Source organism: Rhinopithecus bieti, unplaced genomic scaffold, assembly GCF_001698545.2.
Source record: "Rhinopithecus bieti isolate Rb0 unplaced genomic scaffold, ASM169854v2 scaffold_9981, whole genome shotgun sequence".
Taxonomy (NCBI): domain Eukaryota; kingdom Metazoa; phylum Chordata; class Mammalia; order Primates; family Cercopithecidae; genus Rhinopithecus; species Rhinopithecus bieti.
The window spans coordinates 1,535,905-1,549,663 of NW_016806838.1; the positions used below are offsets into that span (position 1 = coordinate 1,535,905).

The 13,759-nt window shown below is 39.0% G+C and overlaps 1 protein-coding gene across 6 annotated transcripts in view; it reads right to left on the reverse strand.

Annotated features, from left to right (window-relative positions):
* Positions 1 to 13,759, reverse strand: part of RUNX2 (RUNX family transcription factor 2) — a 242,607-nt gene that overhangs the window by 132,827 nt on the left and 96,021 nt on the right. The gene's annotated exons all lie outside the window — the stretch shown is intronic.

Sequence of the window (13,759 nt, forward strand, 5' to 3'; positions counted from 1 at the left end):
AGAATAAGTCCCTGCAAATTAAAAAAAAAATTTTTTTTTTTTTTTGAGACGGAGTCTCGCTCTGCCACCCAGGCTGGAGTGCAGTGGCCGGATCTCAGCTCACTGCAAGCTCCGTCTCCCGGGTTTACGCCATTCTCCTGCCTCAGCCTCCCGAGTAGCTGGGACTACAGGCGCCCGCTACCTCGCCCGGCTAGTTTTTTTGTATTCTTTTAGTAGAGACGAGGTTTCACCGTGTTAGCCAGGATGGTCTCGATCTCCTGACCTCGTGATCCGCCCATCTCGGCCTCCCAAAGTGCTGGGATTACAGGCTTGAGCCACCGCGCCCAGCCAAATTTTTGAAATATTTTTTAATGGACCAGCTAATAAAGTGGGACAACCAATGGAAAATTATGGGCATATTGATGATCCCTAAAGCTTTGAATGTGTCATATGGGAAAACTGTACAAACAGAACCGTCTTTAGAGAGTTTTCGTTTGGACTGTGATTGAGAGAAGGTTACTCAGCCCTTGAAGAAGCAGCATTGCCACTAGACCAGGAGTCATCAAACTACAATCCATGGGACAAATTTGGCCTAATGCCTGCTTTTGTATAATTCTCAAAGATGTTTTTTGTGTTTTTAAATAGTTGAAAAATTAAAAGAACAATATTCATAATACATGAAAATGATAGTCAATGAAAATTTCAGTGTCTACAAATAAAGTTTTATTGGAATATACTTCTGGTCAGTCATTTATGTATTACCTATAGCTACCTTCACCTAAAGCAGAAGAATTGGGTAGTTGTGACAAAGACTGTACGAGTCACAAGGCCTAAAATATCTACTGATTTTTTACAGAAAAGTTTGCCAACTCTTGCCCTAAAGTGAAAGGGATGCAAGACCCTGGAGGAGTGAGCTAGCAGAAAAGAGTAGATATTTTATAAAGATACTGGAGTTGGGTGCGCATGAGGCTCAGATTAGCTCTCTAAAAGTGAGCAATGTAACATTTAACTTATTCTTTTCTGCATAAATTATTAGATTAATAGTTTTCACTTAATAATTTTGGAGGTGCCAAAACAGAAGAAAAGAATGAGGAATGGGTACATTTGCACAGGCTCCTTAAGAACAATTTTCTTACACATCTCCATATGTCAGCATTTTCCATTGTCCTTAAAACATAGTGGGAGCACATTAACTACATAGATGAAGAAGAATGAAGAAACTCTCATGTAGTCTGAACATAAGAAGTAGGTAAGGCTTTAGTAGGTTTATTCCAATTGTGTTGCACATGGTTACACAAGAAACTCAATGAGCTTACCAAGAATTTTCTAGTATACAATATATTCATAAGACCTATATACACTTTTAAGATAGTTAGCTTAGTAACTTAAGTGATCCCAAAGCTTTTTGACATATTTTTTCCATTTTACTTTTTATACCATTTAATACTGTCTGATTTGTTTTAAGCTCAGTAAATTTTTCCCGTTGTCAATGGACCTATAGTAATTTGCATGGCTGTAACAAGAGATGAAATGTTTGTAGTGGAGGACTTAGCATCATAAACCTTTCCTTGTTGTTTTAGTTAGCATTCCCAAGGGCCATATTCAGGCACTTACAAGAGAGTACAGTGTTGTCATAAAAAGCCTGACACTTGCCATATGACCTTTCAGAACCACATTCATGGAGTATCTGTCTAATTACTCTTCAGGCATGGTACTGTCTAAAGAGGTATATATTTTGTTTGACTAAAGTACCAACTTACTAAATGACACCCTAGTTACCTGAAGAGACCAATGTAATTTCTTAAAAGGGTCTAATTCATTACCCAGGAGTCAGAGAAAACTAATTTTCTCAAATCGGCCCTCTGGTATTTTGGTGTTGACAATTGTCCTATGGCAGTAGCAGTGATCTTTGAGCAGCAGTGGAATGTTATATATAAAAGTTTACAGAGGTCTGTGATGAAACTTCTAAGAACACCCTAAAATTAAAGATTTCCTGTGGTAATTCAACCATTCGTTACCCAGCTGCTCACATATTGCCTTTAAGGCACCAAGGAAGGTGCTATCCTATTCTAATCCCACTGCCCAAGGTTCCAAAGTTTCACTTTAGGCATTAGGGCAGTGATCTCAATTATTTGTCCCCTCCCTACACCCTGCCATCAAAGTGAAAAATGTAAATCATAATACTCTCAGTTCATCTAGTAAAGTACCAAAAAATTCAACATTTGCACAGTGTGGGAAATTTGAATTACAAACTAGCAAAGTAAGAAAAAATAGAACAGAAAAAAAAAACCCAGAATAGTAAGAGTTCAACTTGGTTCTATTAGCTGCAATCTTAGGGGATGCCAGATATGATAAGTCACTATAGTAAGTTTTTTGCTACTCTGGATTTCATACTCAGAAAGTCTTCCTTCAGTGCTTTATCCCATGCTTTTCTAAACTTTTCTCAGAGAAAACAATTTCTTCTTCCCATCTAGTCATAATCAATTTCTAAAAGCAATGACTCATCTTTTCTGACTTTAGATGATTCTCCTGAATCATCTTCATTATTGGCAGGATCTTTTCCTGACTCACATTCCTATTAGTGATTATCTTTCTTCCAAATCATTTTTCTTCCCTAGGTGTGCCACTTATCAGTTTATTGTCTCGCAGCTCCAAACTCACCTTTTTTACCTGCTCTGTGAAAATAAATCTGGATCCATTAAATATTTCTCTTTATCAGTTGGCGATCATGTTTTGTCAGTGGGGGTGTTAGAAAGACATTGCAGGAGGAAAGGGTTTTGCTTCCTGGTTCCCTTGTGCTTACACAGCAGGTTTCTGCAGTGCAGGACGTATAGATTTCCCAGCTCCTGGCTCCTGAAATGCATACATACCCACATCTTCTCCAAGGCCCAGCTACTGCAGTAAAGCTGACTTTTCCCGTGCCAGGCTCCTGAAGCACAGGTAGCCAGCAGTTTCCCCCAGCACGCTCCCCTCCTGGGCTGTTTGTAGAGGTGTGGCTCTGGTGAGACAACTCCATGTGAGCAGTTTTCCTCGACACCCTAGAGAGCAGATCTGCAGCAAGCTCTACTAGCACAACTTCTCTGCCACCCAGTGAGCCAAGGCTGTGCAGGGTCTGGATTCAGCCTTGGTTGAGAATAGGGGAGGACTCTTACTTGGTTGCTGTATTTCAGCCCTGAAGGTAGTAGACGCTGTTATTCCTGTATTCTTTAGAGTTATCTTTACTTATTCCTAGCCAATTCCTTATTTCTCCAATCCTCTGGTATAGTCAATAATTCTTTACGTTAAACTTTTCTTATTCAAATTACTGTATGGTTTCTCTGTTCTCACTGGACTTAGACTGATATGCTAAGGTTTCCATTTTCTGATCCCCAAGACATGCTTATTCATAGTGGTTTCCATTTTGGATCACTCCACTGGGGTCATTATAAGATGAGAATTTCCAACATCACATCACATCTATTAAATGATTTTTCTCTTCCTAATTATAAGCCTATAATTAGAAAACATATATTTTAAAGAGAAAAAGATGTAGACAGAGATATGGATATTTTAAAGCACAGGCTAAAATTGGTCAGTGTTTCTTCCCAGAGTTGTCCTGACATCTTCCATGAAATCCTATGATCCTATGTCCATACTGCAATTAAAATACACATTAAAAAAATCCTGTGCAAAAATTCCAGAGCTGCCTTATCACTAGATCTGATTTAAAAAAAAAAAGAAAGAAAAAAACAAGATCAGGGAAGGTGGAGAGATACCTTGCAAAAATCAGAAAAGCAAAATATTACCACCAAGGAAAGAAAGGGAGCAGGGCTAGATGATTGCTGCCTTATTGCAGTTGAAGTTAGAGACTGGATAGTGCCACGACTCTATGATAAAATAAAATTGGGAAAACGCTGTATTAAACAAAATAAACAGACTTCATATTGCCAATTTTATCCCAGCTTTTAATATGCTACATGCATTTTGAATCTCCACTAGAAGGACTTAAAATACAACATTTACAAACTTATTTAATGATTGCTTCTAAAAGGAATTTAAAGGCCTTTGAAGTATTTTTAGAAAATACTGAGCTAAATCAAAGTGGGAAAAAAAAAAGTGTTGGAACATTAAAGGGACCATCCTGTCTAGAAGGGAATATTGTAATGTAGTGGAGAAGTGAAGCTGGCTTTGCTGCTTGTAGCCAAGCCAAAGAGGGCCTTGGTACCATGATTCCCACCTATGGGCACATTTATAAGAGGGAGAATATTCATGTTGCTTCTAGAAGCCACAATCTTGATCTTTTCCTCGCTGTTACAACCCATTACCTTCCTTGATCTAAACAGGAGAGTTGAATGGAAGTTTCTCTGGGCATGACTCTTCACTCCTCTTGAGTCCTCATTAAGGCGAAGCAGAAGAGTTATGCAGGTGTGGGAGTGGATCCCCTCATTATTTAATACTTTGATATTTTGTGTATCAGGTATTTATTTGTATTCAATTTCATTTTTCAGAATATTCCATTCAAATCATATCTTGAATACTAGGGTTTGTTTGGAATCCCCTTAAGTTTTGCCCCTAAGGCTAGCTAGGGTCTCCATCATTTCATCTCATCCTGGCCCAGCCCTAGGTCTGTGGGTGTTGAGAACTTGCCAAGTGAGTTCAGGCCTCCTTGCTTCATTACAAGCATCTTTATTTTTTTTAATATGTTACTAAATATAAGTACAAATTGCAATCATTGCATATTCTTCCACAAAAGAATGTATCTTTTAGGCCGAGCTTGATGGCTCATGCCTGTAATCCCAGTATTCTGGGAGGCCGAGGCAGACGGATCACAAGGTCAGAAGTTTGAGACCAGCCTGACCAACATGGTGAAACCCCATCTCTATTAAAAATACAAAAAATTATCCGGGTGTGGTAGCATGCACCTGCAATTCCAGCTACTCAGAATGCTAAGGCAGGAGAATCACTTGAATCCGGGAGGCCAAGGTTGCAGTAAGTCAAGATCATGCCACTGCACTCCAGCCTGGGCAACGGATTGAGACTCTGTCTCAAAAAATAAATAAATAAATAAAAATGTATCTTTTAACTTTCTGTATCTACTTGAAGTATTGATAGCAGATATAACAGAATTTTGACCTTCACCATGTAAGGGTGATTATGTGTGTGTGTCCTGTGCTTACCTGGTTATCTTTAACAACAAAAATATGGATTGTCTGCTTATTACTATGTAATTTTAAAGAAGTAGATGTTCCTGTTTTGTTGTTTCTGTCTGTTTTAGATTTTATTTTTGAAATCAAAAAATAAATTTTATTTTATTAAAATCAAAGACTGTCTTTGATTTTACACTTGGGGCTTATTATCTTTCATTCCCATAAGTGTGTCCTTGATGTTAAATTAATTAGATTCTCCTTTAGTAAATAAAATAGATTCCATTATCAAATCTTCACAAGAGTTTAAAAGAGGCAGTTCCCACCAGGCCTGGTGGCTCATGCCTGGAATGCCAGCACTTTGGGAGGCCAAGGTGGGCGGATCACTCGAGGCCAGGAGTTTGAGACCAGCCTGGCCAACATGGTGAAATCCCGTCTCTACTTAAAATAAAATACAAAAATCACCAGGGTGTGGTGGCACACACCTGTAGTCCCAGCTACTCAGGGAGGCTGAGGCAAGAGAATCACTTGAACCTGGGAGGCAGAAGTTGCAGTAAGCCGAGATTGTGCCACTGCACTACAGCCTGGGTGACAGAGCGAGACGCCGTCTCAGAAATAAATAAATAAATAACAATAAAAGGAGCAGTTCCCACCAGTGCCACTATGAAAGTAAACTTTTACCAGAGTGAAAAAAAAAAAAAAAAGTAGGAAAAAAGCTGTTTTTTAAAAAAAGCTTATTTGGCCAGTATTCTTTCCTTCGTCAATACAGTTCTTTTTCTCTGAATTCACATCTTTGCCCAGAGAATATATTTATTTCTGCTTCCTAAGTGAAACCTCTTTCTATAGTTTTTGATGACTAGATTTGAGTCTTAACCATGACATGTTGATTATCTGGCTTTTGAAGTAGGAATTTTCACACGCCTCAAAATCAAAACCCTTACTTCTCATATGCACAAAAGAATCTTAGCAAGTCTTTTGTGTGTGTGTGGTTTTGTTTTTTGGTTTTTATTTTTTATTTTTCGAGACAGGGTCCCTCTCTGTCACCCAAGCTGGAGTGTAGCAGCGTGATCATAACTCACTGTAGCCTCAAACTCTCAGTCTCAGGTAATCCTCCTACCTCAGCCTCCCTAGTAGCTGGACCTACAGGCATGAGCTGCCATGCCCAGCTAATTTTTTGTTTTTGTTTTTGTATTGTATTTTTTGTAGATACTGGGCTTCAGCATGAGGCCCAGGCTGGTCTCAAATTCCTGGCCTCAAGTGATTCTCTGGCCTTGGCCTCCCGAAGTGCTGGGATTTCAGGCGTGAGCCATTGTGCCCAGCCTCAGCAAGTTTTAATTTGGATTTTTACTTCAACATTTAGACCAGATTTATATGTACATAGATAATCAACAAATCTAAAATGCTATTGAGTGACGTTATTCTTATTATTTTCAAGTAGGATATCCTATAGTAAATCACACTGAATGAGAAGCTCCAGATCTTAAGCTTAATGCTTACTATTCTCCAGGACTGCCAGAAATGTGGGTTGCATCTAGTAGTTTCATTGAATATAGTTTTTTTATTTCTTCTGTTTTTAACTTGCTTCACTGGTGTTTATCCTTACTGAAGAGAATTATTATAGAGTGCCCATAACTATAAACGTGAAAACTGGTTGAAGTGTTACAACTTATTATAATATATATTGTCCTTCATAATTTAATTATGGCTTCTCTGACGTTGATGGTATTGGTTCATGCAAAAATAAATACCTTATTTTCAAAGGCTTCTCTGATAAAATTTAAACTGCAAAAAATAAAAGAGAATTACCAGAAGTATGATGCATAAGAAGCATAACTCATCTTACATTAGCCTTGAAAATTGAAAGCTTTTCCATTTTCAACTTTGTTTTGCTAGCATTTACAAACTCAACCATAAAAATTCCCTCTAGGCAGAGATCTGGCAAAAATATTCCAGTTCAAAGTTAGACTTTCTATAGAATGTTTTTTACTGTCAGTGTTAAAATTACAAAATTGAAAAAAAAATTGTTGGCAAGTTGCTTTGCACTTGTCACTGAATAAAAGGAGGAAGACTCACATCTAAGCACGTTAAAGTCCAAACAATCCATCAGTCATTTTTATTAGACATATATGAAAAGAAAAATAAATGTTTGAATTCATTTACTTCACCCTCAGAATTGTTCTATTATGTGAAAAACCTTTGTGGCCTTGATAATTTTAATACGAGTCACTCAATTTTCTGAACTTCTCAATTGGAGAGTGTGCAATTTGGAGTCATTGAAAGAAAAAAACTTTCAGAAGGTTTATATTGGAATGGAGACTTGGTCTCTTCCCTTTGAATTCCCTTCCAGGAACAGAGCAACAGGACCACATGTAAACTACATTTCTTCTCTGTACATCCTAAAAGAGTGGGTAGACTGAAAAGTGGGAAGTACACTGGGAGCCTTTTGAACTAACTATAAAACCTTAAACAAGGGCTCTAGACTAACATGTCCGGTGGTTTCATAGAAATTTCCATCTAAACATTCCATAAACCCTTCAAGGTCAGCATGTCCCATATGCCAAACTAGTTGTTTCAGGTGAAAAGAAAGACAAGGGGCAACATGTGGGTTCCCAAGGCTCGGTGCACAGTCCTTTTTTTTCCATCTTGGTTAACAGTATGACTGTACACAGAATTGTGTGCTCCTTAACTGTAGGAACTATGTCCTATCCACAGAAAATCTGGAACCACACTGTTGAAGAAGTCTGGAAACACCGTCCCTACTATATTTCATGTATATACCATGTGAATAGTGTCCCCTGGAGTCATGTTAACATGGTATCCCTACATAGACCCCACAGCCAGCATAAGGTCTAGCATATAGCATGTGATCGATATATATTAGTTGGTGAGTGAATGAATATACCCCTTTAGGCAAAAACTTAGGTATCATGATAGACTATTCTTTTCCCATTATTTTCTACTTCTAGTCTATCACCTGATTCTATTAATGCTACTTCCCGAATATCATTCATATCTATTTTCTTTCCATCTCCATTGCCACTGCCTTAGGTTCAGGCTTTTATCATCATGAACCTCAACTACAATGGACCCCTAATGTGTCTTCCCTGCTGCATTGCATGAAGGTAGTTTTCCACAAGATGTACATGTACTCCTGCAGGACCTGAAAACTTTCCACAGACATAGTTTTAAGAGAATCAATTCCCAAATTCTCAAAGTCATATATACTCCTTCCTAAAAGTGATATGCCTAGGAACTTGCCCATGGTTCCCATTTTCTCCCTTCATATTTCCCTTTTCCTACTATTGCCCTTGGGCATAAAAAAATCTCGTGGCCTCCGAGCCACTGCACTCCAGCCTGGGCGACAGAGCAAGACTCCTTCTAAAAAAAAATAATAATAAAATAAAAATCTCCTGGCCTCCACACAGAGCCTCCATTAATCAAGGCACCAAAAGCACCACTTCTTTCAATTCCTTAAGGGATGCATTTCCCCCCCCCAAAAAAAGTTAACTTTGATGTTTAATAATTGTTTATAAAAAAGTATAATGTAGTTATGTTCTTTCATCAATTATATACCATGACAATAATAATATTATAATAAGTCAAACCAGAAGTATTTTAACAGTTATAAACTCATGGACCTAGGAAGCTTAATTACTTACTTGCAATTTCAATTTATGTACTTATTTTTCTGCTGAAAAAATAGTGAAGCATGACTAATTGAGACTCTAAAGCAAAAAAAAAATACACGATTAAAATATTATTTTGGGCTGGACACAGTGGCCCATGCCTGTAATCCCAGTATTTTGGGAGGCCATGGCAGGAGAATCGCTTGAGGCCAGGAGTTCAAGACCAGCCTGGGCAACGTATCGAGACCCCTGTCTCTACAAAAAGTAAAAAAAAAAAAAAAAAAATTAGCTGGGCTTGGTGGCATGTTCCTGTAGTCCCAGCTACTGGGGAGGCTGAGATGAGAGAATTTCTTGAGGCCAGGACTTAAGAGGTTGCAGTGAGTTATGACCACACTACTGCACTCCAGCCTGGTGGATAGAGCGGGGCCCTATCTCAAAAACAACGATAAAAACTATTTTGTGGAAGAAGAGTAAGAGTGAGATAGAAATAAACAGTGTAAAATTTCTGACTGAGGAGGATCTTGTCCATGTATTTTTTTAAATGGAGGAAGGTGTCTCACATCACTGTGGTATTTACCCTGCATTACATATATCTGAGGCTGCTTGTAGTGGCTTATCCCTGTATCCCAGCAGTTTGGGAGACCAAGGCAGGTGGATTACCTGAGCTCAGGAGTTCGAGACCAGCCTGGGCAACATGGTGAAACCCTGTCTCTACCAAAAATACAAAAAATTAGCCAGGCATAGTGGTACATCCCTGTGGTGCCAGCTACTTGGGAGGCTGAGGTAGGAGGATCACTTGAGCCCAGGAGGCGGAGGTTGCAGTGAGCAGAGATTGCACCACTGCACTCCAGAGTGAGACCCCATCTCAAAAAACATTAATAGTAAATGAAAAGTGAGGGAATTATAACCCCTAAATTCCAGATTGTGTTTACCTCTGAATTGGATCAGAGATCAGATCAGGGTTTTACAGGTATCGATGTATTATTTGATAAGTGGGGTGGTAGCTACACAGGTATTCATTGTATTGCTATTTTTTTATACCCAACAATATTATATTTTGATACTATTCAGTATTTAATAAAGCAATTTATAAAAGTTCTGTGGTTCTGAATATCAATGTCTGTAACTTAAAGCACATATATTTCCTAGTACTGGGTTGGGCTGGAGATTGGTTTGGAAAATTCATGTCATTATTTTTAGTATTTTGGGGGATTGGGAACAAATACATACTTTCCCACAAAATAATATAAAAACTGGTCAAATTCTTATCTGGCCCTGGAAAGCCTATTTAACGTGCAATAAAACTAAATGTAATGCTAATCCCAGCACTTTAGGAGGCCGAGGTAGGCGGATCACTTGAGGCCAGGAATTTGAGACCAACCTGGCCAAAATGGCAAAACCCCATCTCTACCAAAAAATACAAAAATTAGCCAGGCGTCCCTGTAGTCCAGCTACTTGGGAGGCTGAGGCACGAGAATCACTTGAACCTGGGAGGCAGAGGTTGCAGTGAGCCAAGATTGCACCATTGCACCCCAACCTGGGTGACAGAGTGAGACTCTGTCTCCAACAATAACAATAAGAAGAATATTAAATCTAATGCTAAGAGTCTTATTCTTCCATTGATTCTACGAAAAATGAGCCCAACCTTTACCTGAGAAGTCAGGATACCAGAACACACCACTTACTACTTTAGTCCCAGCCTCCCCATGATATTTCTACTGTAGTAATCCAGAGAGAGGGATTCCTATCCTATGTTTAAGTTCCCTTATCATAGGTGTAGGTGAAGAGGAGGTTGTTGAGACAACAGAGGATGTTTACTGGGGAGTTGTGGGAAATAATGCTGCATAGATTATGATCATATCACATACTTCCTCAAAATGTTTACAGAGCAGTCGAGAATTTGTGAAATAGGTAGAGAGATTATTTAATAAAAATTAAGCTAACAGTTGTTGAATATATACTACGTACCAACGATTTTTCTAAGTGGTTTAGATGTATAAACTCTTATTCTTCTGACAATAACTGTATGAAATAGGTAATTCAATATCCCCATTTTCAGATGAAGAAAATGAGAGGCACAGAGTGGTATCTCATCAAATGTCACACAAGTAGTAAATCGTAATGCTAGATGTGAACTCATTCTGCTGATCTGTAGCACTTGGCAATTTCTACGGTCTAAATATTCCCATCAAAGTTGATTTTTTTTTTTTTTTTTTTGAGACAGAGTTTCACTCCTTTTGACCAGGCTGGAGTGCAGTGGCACGGTCTCGGCTCACTGCAACCTCCACCTCCCGGGTTCAAGTGATTCTTCTGCCTCAGCCTCCCAAGTAGCTGAGATTACAGGTGTCCACCACCACCCAGCTGATTTGTGTATTTTCAGTAGAGACAGGGTTTCACCATATTGGCCAGGCTGGTCTTGAACTCTTGACTTCAGGTGATCTCCCTGCCTCAGCCTCCCAAAGTGCCAGGATTATAGGCATAAGTCACTGCACCCAGCTTATCATAGTTGATTTTTAAGCCACCAGCATGATGTCACCAAACAATGGGTTGGAAAGAGATGTGCACAACTGACTCTAGCAGCTGATATGAGCTAGCTGTAGTGCACCACTGAACAAAGATTTCTCAAATTTTTATTGTATACAAGAAGCACTCTGTTAAGGCACAAAACTGTTTAGCTCCAACTCTTGCCCTTATGGTAGTGATGGTCTAAATGAAGGGATGATATTTGCTGCAGTGAAGTATTAAATAATACATACATATGTAACTTTATAAGAGGAATAACAGTTCACACTTAATTGCCAGATAAATGTTGTAGATATTGGCTTACAGGTGGAAAAATTGCAGTGTCCTCTATGGGCAAATAAGGTTTAATGGAGAATTAACAAGTTATTAAATCATTGCAGAATTTGCATGGATGAAAAGGAAAACATTCTAAATACTGGTAAGAACATGAATAAAAAGGGTTATTTACGTGAGTTAATGCTTTCACCAAAGCACACTGTGAAGAGAAACTGTAGAACTCCTCCCAGTGAAAAATTTCCCAGCAACCTGGATAAGTTTCAACATTAATCTGCCAAGAGGCAAGGGGGTTAATCAGATGAACTTTTGAAATATTTTCCAAGTTTGCTGGTTTGTATAGTTATAACTCATTAGCCTACCTGACCGTATGGCTCTATCACTGCCTTTCCAGAAATGCACTCATGAAGAGGGCATTGAAATCTAATCTTTCAAAATGTGATGTTCGGGTTCTGGAATGTCGAGGCTCTTCCTCTGGCTACAATAAAATCTAATACACTGTTTTGGTAAATTGTGAAGTTTGGCATCTGGTCTATTTCCTAGTAATAATCAGGTCTGTCTGTTGAAGTCTAACATGCTGTTGACAGGCACCTTGAGAATTGTAAATTCTGTTCAATTGCATAGATATTTTAAAGAATCAATTAATACATGTCAATCAACAACACCACTATCAAAAAGAATGGATGGGCTCTTAAAGGGAAAGGTGCAGAAAGCTATTTTCACATTGACTGTTTCAATAAGTGGGGAGAAGAAGCAGCACCATCGAAGGGCACAGAGGAGGAAGCAGTGAAGAGGCAGGGCCAAGGGGAATGGAGATATCCTAGAGCAGGAGAGAGTTTCAAGAAGGTGGGTCCTTTGCACTTGTAGGTTCTTATGCCTAGAATACTTTTCTCTATGATATCTACATGGTTTACTCCCTCAACCCCTTCTTTTTTTTTTTTTTTTTTTTTTTTTTTGAGACAGAGTCTTGCTCTGTCGTCCAGGCTGGAGTGCAGTGGCACGATCTCAGCTCACTGCAACCCCTGCCACCTGGGTCCAAGCAATTCACCTGTCTCAGCCTCCCTAGTAACTGGGACTACTGGCACATGCCACCACGCCCGGCTAATTTTTGCATTTTTAGTAGAGGCAGGGTTTCACTGTATTGGTCAGGCTGGTCTCGAACTTCTGACCTCAGGTGATCCACCCACCTTGGCCTCCCAAAGTGATGGGATTACAGGCATGAGTCACCACACCCAGCCTACTCCCTCATCTTTTTAAATGTCACCTCGGTGATTTTCCCCAGATCAGGTATGTGAGACAGCGATTTTCTCTCCCCACACCATCCAGCCCAAACGGGCTCCCTATTCTTCCCCTGCTTTGTTTTTCTTCCTTTATCTGATAGTTTACCATTTGATGTATATTTACATGTTTGTTTGTTTATATTCTGTCTTCCCTCTTCCCCCAAGTCACACATACATTAGAATGTCAGCTCCATGAGAGCTTGTTTGTTTTGTTTACTGTTGAATTCTTGGTACGCAGAACAGTGACTCACACATAGTGGGCATTCAATAAAGACTACTTAGAGTACAAGTAAATGAAGAGATGATCAAAAGTGGCAGAGGTGGTCCAGTTCCTTGAATAGGCTACATCTCCAACACTGGTCAGCTAGATTAAACACATCTATATTAATTAAAAGGAAAATCAGGCCAGGCACGCTGGCTCACGCCTGTAATCCCAGCACTTTGGGAGGCTGAGGCGGGCGGATCACCTGAGGTTGGGAGTTCGAGACCAGCCTGACCAACATGGAGAAACCTGGTCTCTACTAAAAATAGAAAATTAGCTGGGCATGGTGGCTCATGCCTGTAATCCCAGCTACTCGGGAGGCTGAGGCAGAATTGCTTGAACCCAGGAGGCAGAGGTTGCAGTGAGCCAAGAATGCACCATTGCACTCCAGCCTGGGCAACAAGAGCAAAACTCGGTCTCAAAAAACAAACAAAAAAAGGAAAATTAAACAATTAAGTATAGAAGAAGAAACCTTAAACCCATTGCCAACTGCTAAAGATAAATAAAAGAAATCCTTAAATCCTATTTTTTGTGTCAATAACAAATTTAATGTAAGGAACTTGGATCTTTATTATAAGGTTGTTGTAATCACATCCTTGTGTTTTATAACCTTAAGAAGAAAATTTTCCATTGAGTATGGATTACTTTTTTTTTTTTTTTTTTTTTTTTTTTTTTTTTTTTTTTTTTTTTTTT